Source organism: Hakea prostrata, chromosome 11, assembly GCF_041222555.1.
Source record: "Hakea prostrata isolate BN-2017 chromosome 11, UWA_Hpros_2, whole genome shotgun sequence".
Classification (NCBI taxonomy): Eukaryota; Viridiplantae; Streptophyta; class Magnoliopsida; order Proteales; family Proteaceae; genus Hakea; species Hakea prostrata.
In genome coordinates this window covers 13,507,578-13,535,072 of record NC_142610.1, presented here as the reverse complement: position 1 = coordinate 13,535,072, position 27,495 = coordinate 13,507,578, and the positions used below count along the sequence as shown (strand labels likewise).

General features: G+C 37.7%; 1 long non-coding RNA gene and 2 pseudogenes across 2 annotated transcripts; 2 read left to right on the top strand and 1 right to left on the bottom strand.

The window, feature by feature from the left end:
• The first annotated feature begins 6,715 nt into the window (after positions 1-6,715).
• LOC149000201 (ubiquitin-conjugating enzyme E2 14 pseudogene) lies at positions 6,716-7,189 on the top strand (annotated as a pseudogene).
• A 1,355-nt stretch (positions 7,190-8,544) lies between these two features.
• LOC149000200 (ubiquitin-conjugating enzyme E2 14 pseudogene) lies at positions 8,545-9,862 on the top strand (annotated as a pseudogene).
• Positions 9,863-11,387: 1,525 nt separating this feature from the next.
• LOC149000199 (uncharacterized) lies at positions 11,388-27,481 on the bottom strand. 2 transcript variants are annotated; one of them, XR_016170787.1, is made up of 6 exons: positions 26,781-27,481; positions 25,003-25,116; positions 24,213-24,375; positions 21,771-21,879; positions 15,277-15,579; positions 11,388-12,339 (listed from the first exon to the last, which is right to left on the bottom strand). It is a non-coding gene; the product is annotated as an uncharacterized LOC149000199 (long non-coding RNA). The 2 variants fall into 2 exon arrangements; XR_016170789.1 differs by lacking the exon at positions 15,277-15,579.
• Positions 27,482-27,495: the final 14 nt, after the last annotated feature.

Sequence of the window (27,495 nt, the reverse complement as noted above, 5' to 3'; positions counted from 1 at the left end):
GAAATAATCTTCATTGGATATAAATTGATTCAAGGGCTTTGGAGGTGATATGCAGCAAGTAGAGTAGATATTATAATTTTCTTGGAAGCCTTTGGAAATCCTGTTTATCTTCCAAGGATTTTTGTATTAATTGGAGTTAATTTCCATTCAGTTCATAGGCCTAAATCCCTCATAGAAGACTCTCAAATGTCTACTTAAGATACCTACTATTTTTTATGGACTTCACAGAAACAGAGAGTCCCAACTCTCAGGTTGAGCTATTGGTCTATTCTTAGTTTCCTCAAACGAGAAGGGCCTAACCAAGAAGTTTTTGTCCTATGATCCATTTGCTGCGTCACCCCTTGATGCAATGATGAAAAAATCGAGAGTTGTCACCATCTTCCATCCAATATAATCTTGCCTTCATGAGATGGTGAAGATGATGAGAAAGACTTCTTTTATCTATCAATAATATGATCATCAATAATTTCCCCTTCAATCCCAGTTTGGAAAATGTAAACTTCATTAGAGAGAGAAGCTATTTTATTATTAAGACAATGAAATTTTTAATAGACTCCAATCCTTTAAAACATTCTTGAAAAGCTCTAAACTTGAGCCATAGTATTCATGAAGTCATGGTTATCAACCCGATGATTAAAAAAAAGAAGTTAAAAACTCCAAAAACTGTAAGGACACACGTGCAATGCATGTATGGTTTATTCACATGGATTAAGCATTCGTTAATAAACATAGTGATATTATTTATTCTAGTTTTTTTGTATTTTTGATAGTTCGGTATTGTTCATTTGTTTGGTATTTGAGGATTAATTTAGTAAGATTTTTGTTTAAAGTAATACCATTGATTTGGTTTGTTTGTTTAAGGTGGAATTTCTTCTGCAATAATACCATTGATTTCTAGTAGACATCCATCATGAGCAAAGAAAACCAAGTTTGTACTCTGAGTATGAAAAAGACATTTACCACTAACACTGCTGCAGAGTCACACGTAGTTCAACAAGAAAAAATAGTTAATTTGATCCTGAAGCTTTCTATAAGGGTGAGCCTCTAACTTTACTTCCAAGTAGATGCACTGGAAACTGAATGCAAGCTCTTTGTTGGACATCAACTGATATAAAACTCATGTTGTAACCAAAGCATGTGAGGAAAAAGCAAATGGCAAGGGAATCATTACTCTTAAGACACTGAGGTCATAAGAACATACCATTCATTTTCAATGGCAAAAAAAAAAAAAAAAACACAACAAGACCATACATGATGAAGGGAACTCTTTTATCAAAAAAAGATGAAGGGAACTCTAGGATGAAAAATGACAATGCAATTGTAATAAAATGAGAAATTTATTCATGGGTAAACTTAAAGCCTCCAAGACTCGCAATTTTTGTGCTAGGATCCACGGGAAAAATAATTAACTCACATGTGTATTTAAACCTACAATCCAAGAAATAAACATCAAACCAAACCATTTTCGTGTAACCCATATCTTGGTGCGGAAAAATCAAAATGGCCAAATTTGTACCACTGATCACTTAACCGCAGATAGGTCACATAATGGCCACCATTACATAATGTGATTACAACAAACAACTCAAACTCTGAAGACAAGTCATTGGAAGTATCTGGCTCATCATCATTACAAGCAAAGATCCGGTTGCCAAATCTACTCCTCAAGATGGAAGAAGAGAGGTAAAGTGCCATATCCAGGGAAAATGGGAACTGCAAGTAACGATCAACCTTCATTGACATCCTTTTAATGGTAGAGTGCTCAAATCTTTTAATATGGAAACAGGAAATCACGGGGAGCTTTCTAATGGACATCTGCTTCAAAGACTCCTACCTCACTTGGCACTGCTGGCAGAAGAATTTCGGGTGTGAACCTAGTCTCTCAGGCCTTTTGAAACAGTCTAAGCATCCAATCAACACAGATATGCCATTGCTATCTGCCTCACCATTGGAAGCATGGATCGGCTTTGATGAACTCATCTTTGAAGAACCCCCTCTGGTTCGATTCCAGGTCCGGTGAGATATCAACACATGGATCATATGTCATGGATGTGAAGCCACACGCTGTACAGGTGACATCAAATCTCAAGATACCAGACAAGACTCTATGAGCAATGCTGCCTGTAGAGGAAAAAATAAGGTTATCATAATATCCACCATAATTTTAAGGATGGAACTCGTGGAAGCTAAGGCAAATTATTTCTGAAATCACTTAAGCAAGTGGAATTAAGAAATTGTACAAAAAGTGGTTCTACTGGCTAAACTGATATGCAACTATTAGTTACCTAGGAAACTGTTTCAGAAACATAAAAGAATAAGCTCCAATAGAAAATAAAAAAATACAAGCACTTCGCCTCCTGTTTCCTGTTTAAACTAAACACAATTACTCTAATACACTAACTAAACTACAGTACACAAATAAAGTTGACATCTATGGGGATTTGGTGGAATCCAAAACCCACGAACTTGTGGTAGAAAACATCTTCTAGGCCAATCGGGTATCATGCTATCTCCTATCCTATTATCAAAACAGCGGTTCAGCAAACATTGTTGGGGTAATGCTGCGCAAGAAAAACCCTCGGACTCTGCTAGGCACCAGGTTTGCCCTTTTGCTCTCCTATCCTATTCTTATTATTCAGATATTTATAAATAAATTTTAAGGTGCCCGAAGACTCCCTCCGATGACAAACTTAAGGAGATATAACCACAGAAGAGGCCTATTATGGGAAAACAAATGTGACATAATAGGATGCCATGGCTTTTAGCAAAGTATCACTTGATTTAATGAAAACCATCACAGCTGCCAGTTTTTCACCTAAAGAAGTATACTTGACAGAAGAGCTAGAGATCCAAATATAAATGCAACATGGAAATCCTACAATTGACACATACTATGAGGAATTAGGAGATAGTCATCATTAGCCTGTAAGCTGCCATTAGCTCCTCTATTGGAAAAGCACTTGCAAATTGTCTTAAGACCAATACGAGAGACAAACCCTCATCCTGCAGTTGAATATTGTGGTTACAGGTTACCTTTGTCCTTTAACCATCTAGAACTTTATCAATAACTTAAAATGTAAAAGAGGATTAATCTTTTTTGGGTAAAATAGAAGAGGGCTTCAAGTCCTCATAAGGTCTACTTATGTTGTGTTTTGATGAACATATTAAAAACTCTTGGTGCACACCCAACCAGTGCTTGGAAGCTAAAGTTTGTTGAAAAGAGCGAGTGAATATATTGGTTGCTCTTTTTATGAATTTTCAATTTCTTCACTAGCAGTCAATCGAGTCATCTATAGACACATTAGCTTTTCTTGCCTCAACAAAGAGTTTAAGGAGATTCCTCAAATATAAATGAATTGAGAAATAGCCAGTTTGATAGCTCAAAAATCTTCTAATAAACCAACTGCGGGTTCGAGAGAAATCCAATTGATGGTAGGGCCGATTTAAAAAAGCAAAGAGGCTAAAGAGACCACAGAAACAACAGCATAATTGCAACAGTTAAAGAGGCCAAAAATATCTTAGATAAACGTAAAGACCCAATGAAACTGAATGAAAAGATTGCGTTAATTGCAAGAGGTGACAGCAATTATGACTCAAGAAAATGAAAAAGAAAATCAAGCCACCCATCAAGTTGTAGGACATAACACCAGCAGCATATCAGTTATAGTTCTCAGCACCAAGTAGTTAGGGATGAGGCTTTGTTGAATTGAGCTCAACAGCCCCATCAAATGAGGCCAAAGTTCTTACTATTGAAAGAAATAGACTCCAAAAGGAGCACAGACAAACATATAGCTTAATATACAAAGAAATTACCTTGGCTTTGGGGCTTGCCTTGACTGACAAACATATAGCAATTAACTTATCCCATCATAGTAGACCCTAACATTTTATGTTCAAGAGTGATAATGTTTGCATCCTAATCTTATTAACTGAAACCCTAATTTTGCTAAGTTCTCCATTTCCTTGCTTCTTTTATATTTCTCCCTGCCTTAACTGCTATTCTAATATACCTTTGATACAATTCAACTGTTTGATCAAGTTTACCCACAAGCTCCTTGGTTTGTCACTTGTATCTCTATGGGGAGACTTACATGCCTCTTTTCCAGTGACAATTGGTTATGCATGTCAGCAGTGTTTTTTCCATTTAGGGCTTTCTTTTGCTCCTTTAATCATGGACATTTTTTTTTATGATCATGGACATTTTCACTCTACTCTAGTGCACAGATTGTCACCTATTGGCTAGTATTATAAAGAGAGGAGGTTGGACGATGATAGAATGTAATCTAATCTATTGCAGTTCTGTGGTTTTCCTCTCTTCATGCATTTTTTCTCTCCTTTTTGAGCATTGATAATTGACTGGTTACTGATTTGTGTTTAGTTACACGGAAATATGGGATCAGAGCATTGATAGCCATACATCAAATTTAATCCTGGTTTGAAGCTCTTTGAGATGTCCATCAAATTGTTGCAGCTACACATGCTACCTAACATCTATCTTGCTTTCTTGGAGTGATCAATCTACCTGAAATAAATTCTGTGCATAGAAGGCTGATGGCAAGTTCTGTAATGTGTACTTCTTAAGATATCAACATAAATTACTTCATAAGGCAATCAGAAATTACTAAGCTTTTAGAATTTTGTTGACCTTCCTTGGAGCTGCACTTGAACTCTGTTTTGAGATGGTCAAGGTTTCTAGTCTTTTAGTGGTAAACTACCCCAGAACCTGTAACCAGTGCTTGGTAAGGAGTAGACAAGGAGAGTTATTGAGGAAGAAAGGAACATTGAAACCAGGCCAGGGCTGTAGTCCATTTGTTCCTTTTGGAGATCAGTAAGGGGACTTGTTTACCAAGCCTCTTTTTGGTCTTACTTCCCTGAAAACTGTTCCAAGCTAGGCATTGGTGGTTTATATACTCCACCTTATGGGGGAGCATTAACTGTTATAGACACGTACTGACGTATGTATGCGTATTGTGTCCCATATCCTGCTGTACTTTATGCGAAGGCGTGAGATACAGAGGCAAAAGGAAGAAGGATGAACCTACTTGAATTGGCCATGGAGATTTCGTTGACCTCATTAGGATCGAGCCAGATTTTCCCTCTTCCACACTTGAGAATGCTGGTGGAAAGCCTCTTCTGAAGCTTTAACGACGCCGTTGCAGAAAGAGAAATGCAGCAAAGTCACTAGGGTAGGCCGGCTAAATAAGTGACTTTCAGGGTTTAGCAACTTGTCGAGGTGAGATTCAAAGCAAAAGCAGAAGAGATAGTGGTTAGAAGATGAACAGCCCTCATCAATGTCTAACGATATTGTTATGGCTTCTTGGCTTCTTGGTAACGAAATCTGAATCCTGAAGGGGAATGATTTCAAATAATGTATCAAGCAAATAATGATTTATTGGAAAATTAAAATTAATTCAATAATTTGAATTTACAATTGTAGACATAATTTATAATTAATGCAAATAAATGTAAAAATCTAATTGTCTGAATTCATAGGGATATTAGTAGAAAACTAAATGTAGCCATCCCCATTTGAGTTCATGCTTTTACAAAGAAATGTAAAAATATAATTGTCTGAATTCATAGGGATATTAGTAGAAAACTAAATGTAGCCATCTAAATTTGAGTTCATGCTTTTACAAAGAAATGTAAAAATCCAATTGTCTTAATTCATAGGGATATTAGTAGAAAACTAAATGTAGCCATCTCCATTTGAGTTCATGCTTTTACAAAGAAATGTAAAAAATCTAATTGTCTTAATTCTTAGGGATATTAGTGGAAAACTAAATGTAGCCAAGAGGAGCTAAGCTAAAGTGAGGAGAGGGGAGCTATTTACATTGTTTGTATATTGGACAAAGGATTTATAATCAACTCGACCATAAGATGATTACAGCCTTCTGAAAGTGAGAACATCAGTCTTGAACCTATGACATCTTCACTAAAAGGCTTTAGCCTTATCAATTGAACAACCTTACAATACTCTGACCTAAATTTTTTTGAGGAAAACAAATGATATTCTCAAATATCCTATTACAAATTCAAGGGGGGCTCACTTCTGAGATATGGTAACTTAATCTCAAAGGCAAGACCCCAATAGTTGTGGATGCGGGAGACTCAGACACTATTATAGGGGTCTTTTCTTTTTATTCTTTTTAATTTTGTTGGTCATTGTCTCTGGGGGTCTCAACTCCGAAGGAGCCCGGGAAAAAGAAAAGGTGTGGTAGGAGCACAAATTCGAGCCCATGACCTGGTTAGAATTATGGCCTCCACAAAGTAGTCTTTTCTGTAATTTTGATTTAACAATCTTTACTTTCTTTTTTGGGTATTTTTTGGACCTTGGTTACAATGGGAAACTCATGTATATGAAGCCCAAAAAAGGAAACCATGTAAGACTCGACTACTTCTTTGATCATTCGATGGGAATCTAAATTCCGAAATATCTCACTCAAATTTGATCCTACGAATATCAATGCAAGTCTAAACAATCCTTCTTTGGTGTTTTTTTTTTTTTTTTTTTGTTTTGTGGGTAAACCAGTCCTTCTTCGGTTGGTGTTAGGACTCCAAGCTAGATTTTGACTCGAATTCATGAATCTCTCTATTATATAAACACCTTCCAAGTTCAAATCCTTCAGACCTGTGACACAATCTCTGCTTTTTCTTCTTCTCTGTTAATCTTCCGTTCTGTAATCAAACCCTCTCTCTTTCTCAATCTCTCAGAATGGCAGCATTGCCAGAAAACAAGAATGGAGGAATTCCTTGCGCTAACCGCATTCTTCAACAACAGCTTAAACAACTTCTGAAGACTCCAGTAGAAGGATTCTCTGTGGGTCTTGTAGATGAAAACAACGTATACGAATGGAGTGTTAATATCATGGGTCCTCTTGATACTCCTTATGAATTTGGTTCTTTTGAAGCCCGCATGAGTTTTCCTCAAGATTACCCATTTAATCCTCCTAAGGTCAAGTTCGTTTCAGAAATGTGGCATCCAAACGTCTTCCCTGATGGAGCAGTTTGCATCTCCATCCTTCACCCACCTGGTGAAGACCCTAATGGGTATGAACTTGCCAGTGAAAGATGGTCACCTGTTCATACTGTGGAAAGCATATTAATCAGTATTATTTCCATGATTTCTAGCCCTAACGATGAATCTCCTGCTAATGTTCGCCGGATTGTCGAAGCCTCGCAAGGATGATAAAGCTTTCTGATTTTGTCTGCGCTGCTGCAACATCGATCACGCTAGCTAAATTTCGTTTAATTTCTCCACTTTACCGTTAATAGCTAGAAAAATTATTTTTTTTTCAGTTTCATTTAAATTTCCAGAATATGATCATGTTAGACAATTTCTGTAGCGGAAATTTCATTCTCTTTATCATTAATAAAAATCCATTGAAGTTGTAAATTTTTGCGGAGAAGTTCATGATCAAATCGTTCAATTTCCCCATCACTTTCTGTTGCGGAAATTTTATTATCTTTATCATAAAGATAGTTTTTTTTTTTTTTTCACAATTTTTTTGGATAAAGTCTTTTAATCCTTGTGAAGATCTTTGAGCTTGTGCATCGCTGATTCCTTGAAAGTCCCAAGAGAATCCTCATTGGATATAAATTGATTCGAGGGCTTTGGAGGAGATCTGCAGCAAGGCGAGTAGATATTATAGTTTTCTTGAAAGCCTTTGGAACTCCTGCTCATCTTCCCAGGATTTTTGTATTAATTGGAGTTAATTTCCATTCAGTTCATAGGCCTAAATCCCTCATAGAGGTCTCTCATATGTTTACTTAAAATATTTGCTATTTACCAACAGGGGTTGGTCCAAGTGGTAAGCAGCTTGGTTCGCTTAAGCAAGGTTCCGGTATTGAATCCTTATGGATGCAAAAAATCCCTGCTGGGAGACTCACCCACCACAGCCAAGTGTGCGACACGGGTCGAACCATCGGTTTACAAACCGGGGTTGGCAAACCAAAAAAAAAAAAAAAAATACTTGCTATTTTCGATGGACTTCACAGAAACAGAGAGTCCCAACTCTCAGGTTGAGCTATTGTCACTAGTCGATTCTTAGTTTCCTCAAACGAGAAGGGCCTAACCAAGAAGTTTTCCTTTCCTATGATGCACTCGCCGCGTCAAGAGTCCGGATCAACGACCACTTCACCATCTCATGAAGGCAAGATTATATTGGATGGAAGATGGCGACAACTCTTGATTTTTTCGTCATTGCATCAAGGGGTGACGCAGGAATCCGGATCATCTCCCCGTCGGGGGAGCACAAAAGTGCTCCCCGATGCTTCCTGACCACAAAGATCAGTGGGGCCCACGGTGAAAAACTCTTTTTGAAAAAAATAAAAAAAATAAAATTTTTTGAAAAAGATTAAAATTGTATATAATTTGTTTTTTTAATATAAACCGTTAGATCAAAATGATATAAATGGCACGATCTTGACCATTATGGTCATCAAATTATGATTTGTCCTTAAATATTCATTTATAGAAACCTCAGGGGAGCCATATGCAAAGGGGAACTTTTTCTGGACTAGAAGTGACCTAGACCAAACCCTAGGGGTCCAGATGAAAATTACCCTTAAAAGAAAGAACAAGCATAAATCCGATTGCCAGAACTATAAACGAAGCCAAGAAACTGCTAAAGCCTTTCATAAACGATCCATTAGAAGAAGAATGAACATAAACTTATTTCTGAAACGAAGTCGCATACCTGTAATAGATTTAAACGGAGAAGACGAAGAGGAAACCCATCTTATTGGACAGAGACGATCGACCGTCGCATGAAATGAAGAGTGAAACGAATCTGTTTGGACATGGGAGAGCCATTCGAGTTTGGAACCTGCAGGTAAATTAAGAAAAGATGTTTACGGAGGAAATGAGGAAAGATTTAGATATGGAATTTCAATTCATTTCAAATCCTAATTCCTAACTGACTTGATGAGTTTATATATACTCATCAACAAAAAGGAAACCATGTAAGACTCGAATACTGCTTTGATCATTCGATGGGAATCTAAATTCCGCAATATCTCACACAAATTTGATCCTACGGATATCAATGCAAGTCTAAACAATCCTTCTTCGGTTTTTTTTGGTAAAACAATCCTTCTTCGGTTGGTGTTAGGACTCCAACCTAGATTATGACTCGAATTCATGAATCTCTCTATTATATAAACACCTTCCAAGTTCCAATCCTTCAGACCTGTGACACAATCTCTGCTTTTTTTTCTTCTCTGTTAATCTTCCGTTCCGTAATCTAACCCTCTCACTTTCTCGATCTCTCAGAATGGCAGCATTGCCAGAAAACAAGAATGGAGGAATTCCTCGCGCTAGCCACATTCTTCAACGACAGCTTAAACAACTTCTGAAGACTCCAGTAGAAGGATTCTCTGTGGGTCTTGTAGATGAAAGCAACATATACGAATGGAGTGTTAATATCATGGGTCGTCTTGATACTCCTTATGAATTTGGTTCTTTTGAAGCCCGCATGAGTTTTCCTCAAGATTACCCATTTAATCCTCCTAAGGTCAAGTTCGTTTCAGAGATGTGGCATCCAAACGTCTTCCCTGATGGAGCAGTTTGCATCTCCATCCTTCACCCACCTGGTGAAGACCCTAATGGATATGAACTTGCCATTGAAAGATGGTCACCTGTTCATACTGTGGAAAGCATAATAATCAGTATTATTTCCATGATTTCTAGCCCTAACGGTGAATCTCCTGCTAATGTTGATGCTGCAAAACAATGGAGAGAGAATAGACGCGAATTCAAGAGGAAAGTTCGCCGGATTGTCGAAGCCTCGCAAGGATAAAAGCTTTCCGATTTCGTCTGCCCTGGCTGCAACATCGATCACACTAACTAAATTCCGTTCAATTTCTCTACTTTACTCCGTTCAATTTCTCTACTTTACTGTTAATAGCTAGAAAGATTTTTTTTTTTTTGCTTTTCAGTTTCAGTTAAGTTTCCAGAATATCATGTTAGACAATTTTTGTAACGGAAATTTCATTCTCTTTTATCATTAATAAAAATCCATTTGAAGTTGTAAATTTTTTGCGGAGAAGTTCATGATCAAATCGTTCAATTTCCCCCATCACTTTCTGTTGCGGAAATTTTATTTATGTTTTTTTTTTTTCACAATTTTTTTGGATTAAGTCACATCTTTTTTTTTTTTTTGGGTACTGATGGTTTTTTAATACTGGAAATGAAACGTCGATGGTTGCGAACCCAAGACCTCCCCATGGGAATCTGGGCTTTTAACCGCTCTACTAACCCACCGTTGACAGAATAAAGTCTTTTCTTGGAAGCCTTTGAAAATCCAGTTTATCTTCCCAGGATTTTTGTATTAATTGGAGTTAATTTCCATTCAGTTCATAGGCCTAAATCCCTCATAGAAGACTCTCAAATGTCTACTTAAAATACCTACTGTTTTTTATGGACTTCACAGAAATAGAGAGTCCCAACTATCAGGTTGAGCTATTGGTCTATTCTTAGTTTCCTCAAACGAGAAGGGCCTAACCAAGAAGTTTTTGTCCTATGATCCATTTGCTGCGTCACCCCTTGATGCAATGACGAAAAAAGTCGAGAGTTGTCACCATCTTCCATCCAATATAATCTTGCCTTCATGAGATGGTGAAGATGATGAGAAAGAATTCTTTTATCTATCAATAATATGATCATCAATAATTTCCCCTTCAATCCCAGTTTGGAAAATGTAAACTTCATTAGAGAGAGAAGCTATTTTATTATTAAGACAATGAAACTTTAAATAGACTCCAATCCTTTAAAACATTCTTGAAAAGCTCTAAACTTGAGCCATAGTATTCATGAAGTCATGGTTATCAACCCGATGATTAAAAAAAAGAAGTTAAAAACTCCAAAAACGGTAAGGACACACGTGCAATGCATGTATGGTCTATTCACATGGATTAAGCATTCGTTAATAAACGAAGTGATATTATTTATTCTAGTTTTTTTGTATTTTTGATAGTTCGGTATTGTTCATTTGTTTGCTATGGAATTTTGGTATTTGAGGATTAATTTAGTAAGATTTTTGTTTAAAGTAATACCATTGATTTGGTTTGTTTGTTTGAGATGGAATTTCTTCTGCAATAATACCATTGATTTCTAGCAGACATCCATCATGAGCAAAGAAAACCAAGTTTGTACTCTGAGTATGAAAAAGAAGTTTACCACTAACACTGCTGCAGAATCACAAGTAGTTCAACAAGAGAAAATAGTTAACTTGATCCTGAAGCTTTCTATAAGGGTGAGCCTCTAACTTTACTTCCAAGTAGATGCACTGGAAACTGAATACGAGCTCTTTGTTGGACATCAACTGATATAAAACTCATGTTGTAAACAAATTAGGTGAGGAAAAAGCAAATGGCAGGATAATCATTACTCTTAAGACACTGAAGTCATAAGAACATACCATTGATTTTCAATGGTTAAAAAAAAAAAAAAACACAAGAAGACCATACAGGACGAAGGGAACTCTTTTATCAAAAAAAGATGAAGGGAACTCTAGGATGAAAAATGACAATGCAATTGTAATAAAATGAGAAATTTATTCATGGGTAAACTTAAAGCCTCCAAGACCCGCAATTTTTGTGCTAGGATCCACGGGAAAAAGAATTAACTCACATGTGTATTTAAACCTACAATCCAAGAAAGAAACATCAAACCAAACCATTTTCGTGTAACCCATATCTTGGTGCGGAAAAATCAAAATGGCCAAATTTGTGCCACTGATCACTTAACCGCAGATAGGTCACATAATGACCACCATTACATAATGTGATTACAACAAACAACTCAAACTCTGAAGACAAGTCATTGGAAGTATCTGGCTCATCATCATTACAATCAAAGATCCGATTGCCAAATCTACTTCTCAAGATGGAAGAAGAGAGGTAAAGTGCCATATCCAGGGAAAATGGGAACTGCAAGTAACGATCAACCTTCATTGACATCCTTTTAATGGTAGAGTGCTCAAATCTTTTAATATGGAAACAGGAAATCAGGGGGAGCTTTCTAATGGACATCTGCTTCAAAGACTCCTGCCTCACTTGGCACTGCTGGCAGAAGAATTTCTGGTGTGAACCTAGTCTCTCAGGCCTTGTGAAACAGTCTAAGCATCCAATCAACACAGATATGCCATTGCTATCTGCCTCACCATTGGAAGCATGGATCGGCTTTGATGAACTCATCTTTGAAGAACCCCCTCTGGTTCGATTCCAGGTCCGGTGAGATATCAACACATGGATCATATGTCATGGATGTGAAGCCACATGCTGTACAGGCGACATCAAATCTCAAGATACCAGAGAAGACTCTATGAGCAATGCTGCCTGTAGAGGAAAAAATAAGGTTATCATAATATCCACCATAATTTTAAGGATGGAACTCGTGGAAGCTAAGGCAAATTATTTCTGAAATCACTTAAGCAAGTGGAATTAAGAAATTGTACAAAAAGTGGTTCTACTGGCTAAACTGATATGCAACTATTAGTTACCTAGGAAACTGTTTCAGAAACATAAAAGAATAAGCTCCAATAGAAAATAAAAAAATACAAGCACTTCGCCTCCTGTTTCCTGTTTAAACTAAACACAATTACTCTAATACACTAACTAAACTACAGTACACAAATAAAGTTGACATCTATGGGGATTTGGTGGAATCCAAAACCCACGAACTTGTGGTAGAAAACATCTTCTAGGCCAATCGGGTATCATGCTATCTCCTATCCTATTATCAAAACAGCGGTTCAGCAAACATTGTTGGGGTAATGCTGCGCAAGAAAAACCCTCGGACTCTGCTAGGCACCAGGTTCGCCCTTTTGCTCTCCTATCCTATTCTTATTATTCAGATATTTATAAATAAATTTTAAGGTGCCCGAAGACTCCCTCCGATGACAAACTTAAGGAGATATAACCCAAGAAGAGGCCTATTATGGGAAAAAAAATGTGACATAATAGGATGCCATGGCTTTTAGCAAAGTATCACTTGATTTAATGAAAACCATCACAGCTGCCAGTTTTTCACCTAAAGAAGTATACTTGACAGAAGAGCTAGAGATCCAAATACAAATGCAACATGGAAATCCTACAATTGACACACGTAGAAACAGGGAAGAAGTTGACTTACTATGACGAATCAGGAGATAGTCATCAAGCCTGTAAGCTGCCATTAGCTCCTCTATTGGAAAAGCACTTGCAAATTTTCTTAAGACCAATACGAGAGACAAACCCTCATCCTGCAGTTGAATATTGTGGTTACAGGTTACCTTTGTCCTTTAACCATCTAGAACTTTATCAATAACTTAAAATGTAAAAGAGGATTACTCTTTCTTGGGTAAAATAGAAGAGGGCTTCAAGTCCTCATAAGGACTACTTATGTTGTGTTTTGATGAACATATTAAAAACTCTTGGTGCACACCCAACCAGTGCTTGGAAGCTAAAGTTTGTTGAAAAGAGCGAGTGAATATATTGGTTGCTCTTTTTATGAATTTTCAATTTCTTTCACTTGCAGTCAATCGAGTCATCTATAGACACATTAGCTTTTCTTGCCTCAACAAAGAGTTTAAGGAGATTCCTCAAATACAAATGAATTGAGAAGTCGCCAGTTTAACAGCTCAGAAATCTTCTAATAAACCAACTACGGGTTCGAGAGAGATCCAATTAATGATAGGACCGATTTAAAAAAGCAAAGAGGCTAAAGAGACCACAGAAACAACAGCATCATTGCAACAGTTAAAGAGGCCAAAAATATTAAACGTAAAGACCCAAAGAAACTGAATGAAAAGATTGCGTTAATTGCAAGAGGTGACAGCAATTATGACTCAAGAAAATGAAAAAGAAAATCAAGCCACCCATCAAGTTGTAGGACGTAACACCAGCAGCATATCAGTTATATTTCTCAGCACCAAGTAGTTAGGGATGAAGCTTTGTTGAATTGAGCTCAACAGCCCCATCAAATGAGGCCAAATTTCGTACTATTGAAAGAAATAGACTCTCGAAAGGAGCGCAGACAAACATATAGCTTAATATACGAAGAAATTACCTTGGCTTTGGGGCTTGCCTTGACTGACAAACATACAGCAATTAACTTATCCCATCATAGTAGACCCTGACATTTTATGTTCAAGAGTGATAATGTTTGCATCCTAATCTTATTAACTGAAACCCTAATTTTGCTAAGTTCTCCATTTCCTTGCTTCTTTTATATTTCCCCCTGCCTTAACTGCTATTCTAATATACCTTTGATACATTTCAACTGTTTGATCAAGTTTACCCACAAGCACCTTGGTTTGTCACTTGTATCTCTATGGGGAGACTTACATGCCTCTTTTCCAGTGACAATTGGTTATGCATGTCAGCAGTGTTTTTTCCATTTAGGGCTTTCTTTTGCTCCTTTAATCATGGACATTTTTTTTGATGATCATGGACATTTTCACTCTACTCTAGTGCACAGATTGTCGCCTATTGGCTAGTATTATAAATAGAGGAGGTTGGACGATGATAGAATGTAATCTAATCTATTGCAGTTCTGTGGTTTTCCTCTCTTCATGCATTTTTTCTCTCCTTTTTGAGCATTGATAATTGACTGGTTACTGGTTTGTGTTTAGTTACACGGAAATATGGGATCAGAGCATTGATAGCCATACATCACATTTAATCCTGGTTTTGATGCTCTTTGAGATGTCCATCAAATGGTTGCAGCTACACATGCTACCTAACATCTATCTTGCTTTCGTGGACTGATCAATCTACCTGAAATAAATTCTGTGCATAGAAGGCTGATGGCAAGTTCTGTAATGTGTATTTCTTAAGATATCAAGATAAATTACTTCATAAGGCAATCAGAAATTACGCAGCTTTTAGAATTTTGTGGGACTTCCTTGGAGCTGCACTTGAACTCTGTTTTGAGATGGTCAAGGTTTCTAGTCTTTTAGTGGTAAACTACCCCAGAATCTGTAACTAGTGCTTGGTAAGGAGTAGACAAGGAGAGTGAGGAAGAAAGGAACATTGAAACCAGGCCAGGGCTGTAGTCCATTTGTTCCTTCTGGAGATCATTAAGGGGACTTGTTTACCAAGCCTCTTTTTGGTCTTACTTCCCTGAAAACTGTTCCAAGCTGGGCATTGGTGGTTTATATACTCCAACTTACGGGGGAGCATTAACTGTTATGTACACGTACTGACGTATGTATGCGTATTGTGTCCCATATCCTGCTGTACTTTATGCGAAGGCGTGAGATACAGAGGCAAAAGGAAGAAGGATGAACCTACTTGAATTGGCCATGGAGATTTCGTTGACCTCATTAGGATCGAGCCAGATTTTCCCTCTTCCACACTTGAGAATGCTGGTGGAAAGCCTCTTCTGAAGCTTTAACGACGCCGTTGCAGAAAGAAAAATGCAGCAAAGTCACTAGGGAAGGCCGGCTAAATAAGTGACTTTCAGGGTTTAGCAACTTGTCGAGGTGAGATTCAAAGCAGAAGCAAAAGAGATAGTGGTTAGAAGATGAACAGCCCTCATCAATGTCTAACGATATTGTTATGGCTTTTTGGCTTCTTGATAACGAAATCTGAATCCTGAAGGCGTATGATTTCAAATAATGTATCAAGCAATTAATGATTTATGGGAAAATAAAAATAAAAAAATTGAAAATTAAAATTAATTCAATAATTTGAATTTACAATTGTAGACATAATTTATAATTAATGCAAAGAAATGTAAAAATCTAATTGTCTGAATTCATAGGGATATTAGTAGAAAACTAAATGTAGCCATCTCCATTTGAGTTCATGCTTTTACAAAGAAATGTAAAAATCTAATTGTCTTAATTCATAGGGATATTAGTAGAAAACTAAATGTAGCCATCTCCATTTGAGTTCATGCTTTTACAAAGAAATGTAAAAAATCTAATTGTCTTAATTCTTAGGGACATTAGTGGAAAACTAAATGTAGCCATCTCCATTTGAGTTCTGATATGAGAGGGAGGAGTATAGTTTCCTGTTTGTGGCGCATCTCAAATAGCTGGTGCCAACGTTTCCTAAAGATGATTTTGCCCAATTTGGGGAAGAACCCAAGAACAGCCAATTTCCGCAAATTAACAATTAGGTTTCTCTGAGCATCTTCAATCTCTCTGATAACTTTTTCATCTAGTTTATCCCTGAAGCACATGACGACCAGCAGGTTGAACATAGCATACTGGAAATGATCAATCGCCCGCACAGGCAAACCTGATTCAACATGGAGTCTGAGTTGTTCAATTAAAATCTGCAAAACCCATCTTCGAGAATCGCCATAGGATTGCACTCGAGAAGGGTTGAGTATCTCGGAGATAAGATTCCGGCGAAGAAGCCTCCATAGAGGACCATGAGGAGCAGAACTGATGTTAAGTGGGTTGTTGTTGACTAAGCGGCTGGGCGAAGACGACACCAGACGATCAGCGAAGACGGCACCATTCTCGACTAGGGCTTGATGAGCGAGAGAGTGGTCTATAATGAAAATTGCAGGGTTGGGGCCGATGTGAAGGGTGATGATGGAGCCATACTTGTTGCAGAGATCGCGAATTATTGGTTCGATTTTGGCAGGAGAAGACCTTCGAATCCACTGGAAGCTGCCGATTATGGGTACTTTAAAGGGTCCTGGTGGCAGAGAGAGGCTTGATTGGTGAGAAGCGACCGATGAAGGATTTGAGGGCTAGGCAGAGAAAGAGAGAAAAGAGGAATAGAAACCAGAGGTCCATTAGAGGACATCAAAGATCCTTAGAGTCTCAGAGAAAGTATTTGGAAGGAGAAGACATCAGAGTAATGGTTTCGTAGAAATATCTTCGTAACCAAGAGATTTTCATGACTTTTCTTCTCCACACGACTACAACGTCTTCTGGTGTGGTCCGTGAGGAATTGGCCCAATTGGGAGTCGTTGCGTGGCTCACGTTTTAGAGTCGGTACACCGATACCGATCTGCTACGTATCGGTTTATTTTCCTCTTGGTTAAGAAATAGAGCAAACTCCCTGGGTTTTCAAACTACTACATTTTTTTGTTTAATGAAAATCCAACCATTGAAGAAAACTCGTGAAACAGCCTAGGCAACCGGAGACCATAACTCCTCAAGTCAAGAAGCAGAAATAGGCCAAATCATTGTACACGGGATTGACAAAGCTCTCCAAACAAAAGCATCTACAACTGTGTTTATCCCTTTTGGAATAAAACTAAAAGAACAATATAAGAAAATTAAACATAGCCCCTTAATATCTTCTACAGAGGAGCTAAGCTAAGGTGAGGAGAGGGGAGCTATTTACATTGTTTGTATATTGGAAAAAGGATTTATAATCAACTCGACCATAAGATGATTACAGCCTTCTGAAAGTGAGAACATCAGTCTTGAACCTATGACATCTTCACTAAAAAGCTTTAGCCTTATCAATTGAACAACCTTGAAATACTCTGACCTAAATTTTTTTGAGGAAAACAAATGATATTCTCAAATATCCTATTACAAATTCAAGGGGGGCTAACTTCTGAGATATGGTAACTTAATCTAAAAGGCAAGACCCCAGTAGTTGTGGATGCGGGAGACTCAGACACTATTATAGGGGTCTTTTCTTTTTATTCTTTTTAATTTTTTTGGTCATTGTCTCTTGGGGTCTCAAGTCCGAAGGAGCCCGGGAAAAGGAAAAGGTGCGGTAGGAGCACAAATTCGAGCCCATGACCTGGTTAGAATTATGGCCTCCACAAAGGAGTCTTTTCTGTCATTCTGATTTAACAATCTTCACTTTATTTTTTGGGTATTTTTTGGACCTTGGTTACAATGGGAAACTCGTGTATACGATGCCCAAAAAAGGAAACCATGTAAGACTCGACTACTACTTTGATCATTCGATGGGAATCTAAATTCCGAAATATCTCACTCAAATTTGATCCTACGGATATCAATGCAAGTCTAAACAATCCTTCTTCGGTTTTTTTTTTTGTTTTTTGTTTTTGTGGGTAAACCAATCCTTCTTCGGTTGGTGTTAGGACTCCAAGCTAGATTTTGACTCGAATTCATGAATCTCTCTATTATATAAACACCTTCCAAGTTCCAATCCTTCAGACCTATGACACAATCTCTGCTTTTTCTTCTTCTCTGTTAATCTTCCGTTCTGTAATCAAACCCTCTCTCTTTCTCGATCTCACAGAATGGCAGCATTGCCATAAAACAAGAATGCAGGAATTCCTCGCGCTAACCGCATTCTTCAACAACAGCTTAAACAACTTCTGAAGACTCCAGTAGAAGGATTCTCTGTGGGTCTTGTAGATGAAAACAACATATACGAATGGAGTGTTAATATCATGGGTCCTCTTGATACTCCTTATGAATTTGGTTCTTTTGAAGCCCGCATGAGTTTTCCTCAAGATTACCCATTTAATCCTCCTAAGGTCAAGTTCGTTTCAGAGATGTGGCATCCAAACGTCTTCCCCTGATGGAGCAGTTTGCATCTCCATCCTTCACCCACCGTTGAAGACCCTAATGGGTATGAACTTGCCGGTGAAAGATGGTCACCTGTTCCATACTTGTGGAAAGCATATTATTCAAGTATTATTTCCATGATTTCTAGCCCTAACGATGAATCTCCCGCTAATGTTCGCCGGATTGTCGAAGCCTCGCAAGGATGATAAAGCTTTCCTGATTTCGCTCTGCTGCTGCAACATCGATCACGCTAACTAAATTCCGTTTAATTTCTCCACTTTACCGTTAATAGCTAGAAAGGTTTTTTTTTTTTTTCAATTTCATTTAAATTTCCAGAATATGATCATGTTAGACAATTTCTGTAGCGGAAATTTCATTCTCTTTATCATTAATAAAAATCCATTGAAGTTGTAAATTTTTGCGGAGAAGTTCATGATCAAATCGTTCACTTTCCCCATCACTTTCTGTTGCGGAAATTTCATTCTCTTTATCATTAATAAAAATCCATTGAAGTTGTAAATTTTTGCGGGGAAGTTCATGATCAAATCGTTCAATTTCCCCATCACTTTCTTTTGCGGAAATTTTATTATCTTTATCATAAAGATAGTTTTTTTTTTTCACAATTTTTTTGGATAAAGTCTTTTAATCCTTGTGAAGATCTTTGAGCTTGTGCATCGTTGATTCCTTGAACGTCCCAAGAGAATCCTCATTGGATATAAATTGATTCGAGGGCTTTGGAGGAGATCTGCAGCAAGCAGAGTAGATATTATAGTTTTCTTGAAAGCCTTTGGAACTCCTGCTCATCTTCCCAGGATTTTTGTATTAATTGGAGTTAATTTCCATTCAGTTCATAGGCCTAAATCCCTCATAGAGGTCTCTCATATGTTTACTTAAAATACTTGCTATTTACCAACAGGGGTTGGACCAAGTGGTAAGCAGCTTGGTTCGCTTAAGCAAGGTTCCGGTATCGAATCCTTGTGGATGCAAAAAATCCCTGCTGGGAGACTCACCCACCACAGCCAGGTGTGCGACACGGGTCGAACCATCGGTTTACAAACCGGGGTTGGCAAACCAAAAAAAAAAAATACTTGCTATTTTCGATGGACTTCACAGAAACAGAGAGTCCCAACTCTCAGGTTGAGCTATTGTCACCAGTCGATTCTTAGTTTCCTCAAACGAGAAGGGCCTAACCAAGAAGTCTCTGTCCTATGATGCACTCGCCGCGTCACGAGTCCGGATCAACGACCACTTCACCATCTTATGAAGGCAAGATTATATTGGATGGAAGATGGCGAAAACTCTTGATTTTTTCGTCATTGCATCAAGGGGTGACGCAGGAATCCGGATCATCTCCCCGTCGAGGGAGCACAAAGTGCTCCCCGACGCTTCCTGACCACAAAGATCAGTGGGGCCCACGGTGAAAAACACTTTTTGAAAAAAATAAAAAAATAAAACTTTTTGTCCACGGTGGGACCCATGTTTTTTTGTCGAAGCCATAGAGTGCTCCCCAACGAGAGATGATCCGGTTCCCGCGTCACCCCTTGATGCAATGCGAAATAAGAGTTGTGCCATCTTCCATCCAATATAACCTTGCCTTCATGGATGGTGAAGATGTTGAGGGCTTCTTTTATCTATCAAATATATGATCATCAATAATTTCCCCTTCAATCCCAATTTAGAAGATGTAAACTTCATTAAAGAGAGAGCTATTTTGTTATTAAGGCGGTGAATTTTTAATAGACTCCAATCTAGGGGTGTCACGGTGTGGTTTGGGCGGTTTCGGGCTGAACATCTAGCCCAAACACGGCCCATTAGCAAATAACGGTTTCGGTTTGGTGCGGTTTGGGTTCGAGCTAACTAACGGTTTGGATTAACGGTTTAAATTCGGGTTGACTAACGGTTATGGTGTGTAAGAAAACAATTAGCATCCTACAACAGCAAATTATATGGAAGCAAGTTACTATTGGTCAATTTCCATTAAAAAATACACCCATTCTATAGAAATCAAGAACCTAGAAATTAGGTAGTAAATGACTATTTGATCTTTGAATTCATGCTTAATTTTTTTAATTGTCTATACCAATTGCCTAATGGTTATATAATTATTCAAATACTATTTAATGTAAAATTACAACACGGGTTGCAGTTCGGTTTCGGGTTGGTGCGGGCTCCACAACCCTCAGCAATTCGGCCCATTAAGATTCGGTTTGGGCCGTTCGGGTTATAACGGGCTGGTGCGGTTTGGTTTTACGTTCGGGCTATAAATTGACACCCCTACTCCAATCTTTAAAACATTCTTGAAAAGCTCTAAACTTGAGCCAATAGTATTCATGAAGTCATGGTTATCAACCCGATGATTAAGGAAAAGAAGTTAAAAACTCCAAAAACTGGTTTTTTGGAACAATTCCAAAAATGTTACTAGTTAGTTGCTACTTATTTTTCACTAGTAAGGACACCCGTGCATATGCACGTGTGGTTTATTCACATGGATTAAGCATTTGTTAGTAAACGTAGTGATATTCTTTATTCTAGTTTTGTTGTATTTTTAATAGTCCGGTATTGTTCATTTGTTTGCTATGGAATTTTGGTATTTGAGGATTAATTTAGTAAGATTTTTGTTTAAAGTAATACCATTGATTTGGTTTGTTTGTTTGAGGTGGAATTTTTATATCCATCATGAGCAAAGAAAACCAAATCTAGGCTCGAGTATGAAAGCGTTTACCACTAACAGCTGGATCCGGGTAGTTCAACAAGAAAGTAGTTAACTTGATCCTGAAGCTTTCTATAAGGGTGAGTCTCTAGCTTTACTTCCAAGTAGATGCCCTGGAAGCTAATCTGAGCTCTTTGTTGGACACCAACTGATATAAAACTCATGTTGTAAACAAAGCAGGTGAGGAAAGAGCAAATGGCAAGGGAATCATTACTATTAAGACACTGAGATCATAAGAACATACCAATGATTTTCAATGGGAAAAAAAAAAAAAAACACACACACACACACACACACACACACAAGAAGACCATCCAGGATGAAAGGAACTCTTTTATCAAAAAAAGATGAAGGGAACTCTCGGATGAAAAATGACAATGCAATTGTAATAAAATGAGAATTTATTCATGGGTAAACTTAAAGCCTCCAAGACTCGCAATTTTTGTGCTAGGATCCACGGGAAAAAGTATCACTTGATTTAATGAAAACCATCACAGCTGCCAGTTTTTCACCTAAAGAAGTATACTTGACAGAAGAGCTAGAGATCCAAATACAAATGCAACATGGAAATCCTACAATTGACACATGTAGAAACAGGGAAGAAGTTGACTTACTATGAGGAATCAGGTGATAGTCATCAAACCTGTAAGCTGCCATTAGCTCCTCTATTGGAAAAGCACTTGCAAATTGTCTTAAGACCAATACGAGAGACAAACCCTCATCCTGCAGTTGAATATTGTGGTTACAGGTTACCTTTGCCCTTTAACCATCTAGAACTTTATAAATAACTTAAAATGTAAAAGAGGATTACTCTTTTTTGGGTAAAATAGAAGAGGGCTTCAGGTCCTCAGAAGGACTACTTATGTTGTGTTTTGATGAACATATTAAAAACTCTAGGTGCACACCCAACCAGTGCTTGGAAGCTAAAGTTTGTTGAAAAGAGCAAGTGAATATATTGGTTGCTCTTTTTCTGAATTTTCAATTTCTTCACTTGCAGTCAATCGAGTAATCTATAGACACATTAGCTTTTCCTGCCTCAACAAAGAGTTTAAGGAGATTCCTCAAATACAAATGAATTGAGAAGTCGCCAGTTTGACAGCTCATAAATCTTCTAATAAACCAACTGCGGGTTCGAGAGAGATCCAATTGATGGTAGGGCCGATTTAAAAAAGCAAAGAGGCTAAAGAGACCACAGAAACAACAGCATAATTGCAACAGTTAAAGAGGCCAAAAATATCTTAGATAAACGTAAAGACCCAATGAAACTGAATGAATAGATTGCGTTAATTGCAAGGGGTGACAGCAATTATGACTCAAGAAAATGGAAAAGAAAATCAAGCCACCCATCAAGTTGTAGGATGTAACACCAGCAACATATCAGGTTGGGGATGAGGCTTTGTTGAATTGAGCTCAACAGCCCCATCAAATGAGGCCAAAGTCCTTACTATTGAAAGAAATAGACTCCGAAAGGAGCACAGACAAACATATAGCTTAATATACGAAGAAATTACCTTCGCTTTGGGGCTTGCCTTGACTGACAAACATACAGCAATTAACTTATCCCATCATAGTAGACCCTGACATTTTATGTTCAAGAGTGATAATGTTTGCATCCTAATCTTATTAACTGAAACCCTAATTTTGCTAAGTTCTCCATTTCCTTGCTTCTTTTATATTTCTCCCTGCCTTAACTGCTATTCTAATATACCTTTGATACATTTCAACTGTTTGATCAAGTTTACCCACAAGCTCCTTGGTTTGTCATTTGTATCTCTATGGGGAGACTTACATGCCTCTTTTCCAGTGACAATTGGTTATGCATGTCAGCAGTGTTTTTTCCGTTTAGGGCTTTCTTTTGCTCCTTTATCATGGACATTTTTTTTGATGATCATGGACTTTTTCACTCTACTCTAGTGCACAGATTGTCACCTATTGGCTAGTATTATAAAGAGAGGAGGTTGGACGATGATAGAATGTAATCTAATCTATTGCAGTTCTGTGGTTTTCCTCTCTTCATGCATTTTTCTCTCCTTTTTGAGCATTGATAATTGACTGGTTACTGGTTTGTGTTTAGTTACACGGAAATATGGGATCAGAGCATTGATAGCCATACATCACATTTAATCCTGGTTTTGATGCTCTTTGAGATGTCAATCAAATTGTTGCAGCTACACATGCTACCTAACATCTATCTTGCTTTCGTGGACTGATCAATCTACCTGAAATAAATTCTGTGCATAGAAGGCTGATGGCAAGTTCTGTAATGTATACTTCTTAAGATATCAACATAAATTACTTCATAAGGCAATCGGATATTACTCAGCTTTTAGAATTTTGTTGGCCTTCCTTGGAGCTGCACTTGAACTCTGTTTTGAGATGGTCAAGGTTTCTAGTCTTTTAGTGGTAAACTACCCCAGAATCTGTAACCAGTGCTTGGTAAGGAGTAGACAAGGAGAGTGAGGAAGAAAGGAACATTGAAACCAGGCCAGGGCTGTAGTCCATTTGTTCCTTCTGGAGATCAGTAAGGGGACTTGTTTACCAAGCCTCTTTTTGGTCTTACTTCCCTGAAAACTGTTCCAAGCTGGGCATTGGTGGTTTATATACTCCAACTTACGGGGGAGCATTAACTGTTATGTACACGTACTGACGTATGTATGCGTATTGCTGTCCCATATCCTGCTGTACTTTATTGGCTATGAGGTTTTCTGTTGTTGATCATAGTAGGGGGAGCATCCTTTTCTCCGATATGTTTATGTTTCCATTCAAATAGGAGGAGGAACATATTGTAGAATGCAATTTAGATCAGGGAGAATACGTTTTCTATCATTAGGATTTCTGGAAACTATGTATTATACGTATTCTGCGAGTCTAAAATCCTGAATGATAAAAACAATGGTCTACATTTTAATCATTTTATACCGTGGTATTTAAGCAGTTTTCCATTTCAAAGGGAAAAGAGAGTGTGCACACAACCATTTCTTAGTTTCAGAAGGCTCATTACATCATTAGATTAGATGGTTCAAAGTAAATGAAAAGAAGAAACAGAATGAATATACCAATCAAATTTCTTCCCAGGTCTCAAGAAACGCTCGAGAGGTGCAGACATTACGTCACACATGATTATCGCTTGCGAGCTTGCTCCTTTGAGGCAGCAAAGGGCAGGAGCATCAATCGCTCATATTAAGATAAGGAGAGTCGAAGGGCCTCACCAATAAATGCCTGCATCTCACACGCACATATACAAAGTGGGTAAACCTCAGAATGCAAGAATAGATTATCAGAATAATAGAGGAAAACCCAAACAAATCGGAGAACCATGCATATAGATTTGAGATCTATCGATTAGGATTTTCTTTTCCATGGACACGAGATGGGTGTGAATATTCTCTCCAGTGGTCAGTTACCATAATAAGCTACAAATTGAAACACAAACAAGAAATTCCTTACAACAGGATCATCCTCTCCGAAAGAAGTACGCATGTCACCGAATTAGAAAAACCATCGAAACAATTCTAGCAGTGCTTGAAATCAAAATGTTTCAACATCATCGAAATGGTACGAATTTATCAACTACCACAAACTTCGCTTATAGCATGTCTCAAAAGTCTTAAACCCAAACTTGGGATTCAACCCACTACAATAAACCAACATAACTGAATCAAGTTAGACATGAACCATCGATTACGAACAGCCAAATCAAACGATCCAAGATTCAAAAGTTTCCAAAAGAACTACCCAAAAGTAATCATCAGATCGACCAAAATAACAAAGAAAGAAGAAAACCCAGAACATTAAACAGAAGATGATCATGTCTCAGCAAAGTCAAAGAGTTAAAACGGAATGCACCTTATGGTAGTTTGTACATTCCCCAAGCGCACATTCCTTCCTCCCATTATTATTTTGTAGAATAGAGTAAAAGCTGTACTGCCGAGAAACGTGATGGCGAGGGAGTGCAAATCTCTGCGGCAGAAAATGAAATGACGAGGGAGCTAAAACCGTGAATCATTTTAAAGGAAAACAACACTCTGAAAATTTGAGAAACTCATCCAAATGTTGAGTATTCAGATCATTTCCAACAATAGAAAAACATGAAAACTCAGTAAACTCGAAATCTCAAAACACAGTTCGTCTAAATAACTAAAAATACTAAAGTACCATTTCCAGCCAATTAAAAGAAGGGTAATTTTCATCTGGACCCCCTGAGGTTTGGTCCAGATCACTTTTAGTCCAGAAAAAGTTCTCCTTTGCATATGGCTCCCCTGAAGTTTCTAGAAATGATTAATTAAGGACAAATCATAATTTTGATGACCAAAATACCCTTATGATGCAATGGTCAAGATTGTACTATGTATATCATTCTGATCTAATGATTTATTTTGAAAAGTCAAATTATAATTGCAATTTTAATCTTTTTATTTTATATTCAAGGGTCTTAAGAATTCAAATTTACAAACTTATATCCTTGATTAAACTCAATTCAATCCCATTCCCATTACAGAGAGCATGTGAGAGACAATTAGGGCTTTGATCTGCTCCTCCAGGTCAAAGATTGGGGATAGTTTAAGAACTGGGATAGAGCCTTTGGTGTTCTATTTCTTTCTTCAAATCTTCAAATCTTCAAATCTGACGGAACCATGTACGTTCACGGTGTTTTTATCTTTTATCTTCCCATAAAAACAGATTTGATGGAAATGGCTGCTTTAGCCTAGCGGCTAGACCTAGGATTGTGAGATAGGGATTGAAGGAAGCGTTGAGATGTTTTAGGGTTTCTCCCATTGTACCAAAAAGAAACCCCAGCCCTAGTCTCGGTCGTCGTCTACAACAGTGTCTCCCTAGTCTCGGAGGGAGAGATTCAGATTCAGATTCAGATTCAGAGATGAGGGGGCCCAAATCAATAGAGCAGAGAACATGAGAGTGCACGCGCAGGCGAGTGTGAGAGCGCACCTCTTCCATTGTTTTTGATGGAAATGTCTTCCTTTATTTTCTAAGAATCTTGAAAAGGGAAACCTACGGAAAAATGGACAAATCAAATACAACGAAACAAGGTTTCTGTAAAACTACTAAGAACTAAAGAAGACTTGAGAAGATTCAAATCCAAGAGTCGCAAGCAAGAAGAAGAGATAGAAATAGATTAGTACCAGATTAGTACCAGATTAGTTCCCATTACTTTTCTGGGAGCCGGGTTTGGAATTAGTAGTTTTTATTCCCGTCTGTAATGGGAATTAGAGTTCATTGAATTTCAATCGGGGCATAAGTTTGTAAATTTGAATTCTTTAAGACCCTTTGAGTATAAAATTAAAAGATTAAAATTGTAATTATAATTTATTTTTTTAATATAAACCGTTAGATCAAAATGATATAAATGGCACGATTATGATTTGTCCTTAAATATTCATTTATAGAAACCTCAGGGGAGCCATATGCAAAGGGGGACTTTTTCTGGACTAAAAGTGACCTGGACCAAACCCTAGGGGTCCAGATGAAAATTACCCTTAAAAGAAAGAACAAGCATAAATCCGATTGCCAGAACTATAAACGAAGCCAAGAAACTGCTAAAGCCTTTCATAAACGATCCATTAGAAGAAGAATGAACATAAACTTATTTCTGAAACGAAGTCGCATACCTGTAATAGATTTAAACGGAGAAGACGAAGAGGAAACCCATCTTATTGGACAGAGACGATCGACCGTCGCATGAAATGAAGAGTGAAACGAATCTGTTTGGACATGGGAGAGCCATTCGAGTTTGGAACCTGCAGGTAAATTAAGAAAAGATGTTTACGGAGGAAATGAGGAAAGATTTAGATATGGAATTTCAATTCATTTCAAATCCTAATTCCTAACTGACTTGATGAGTTTATATATACTCATCAACAAAAAGGAAACCATGTAAGACTCGACTACTGCTTTGATCATTCGATGGGAATCTAAATTCTGCAATATCTCACTCAAATTTGATCCTACGGATATCAATGCAAGTCTAAACAATCCTTCTTCGGTTTTTTTTTTGGTAAAACAATCCTTCTTCGGTTGGTGTTAGGACTCCAACCTAGATTATGACTCGAATTCATGAATCACTCTATTATATAAACACCTTCCAAGTTCCAATCCTTCAGACCTGTGACACATTCTCTGCTTTTTTTTCTTCTTCTCTGTTAATCTTCCGTTCTGTAATCAAACCCTCTCTCTTTCTCGATCTCTCAGAATGGCAGCATTGCCAGAAAACAAGAATGGAGGAATTCCTCGCGCTAACCGCATTCTTCAACAACAGCTTAAACAACTTCTGAAGACTCCAGTAGAAGGATTCTCTGTGGGTCTTGTAGATGAAAACAACATATA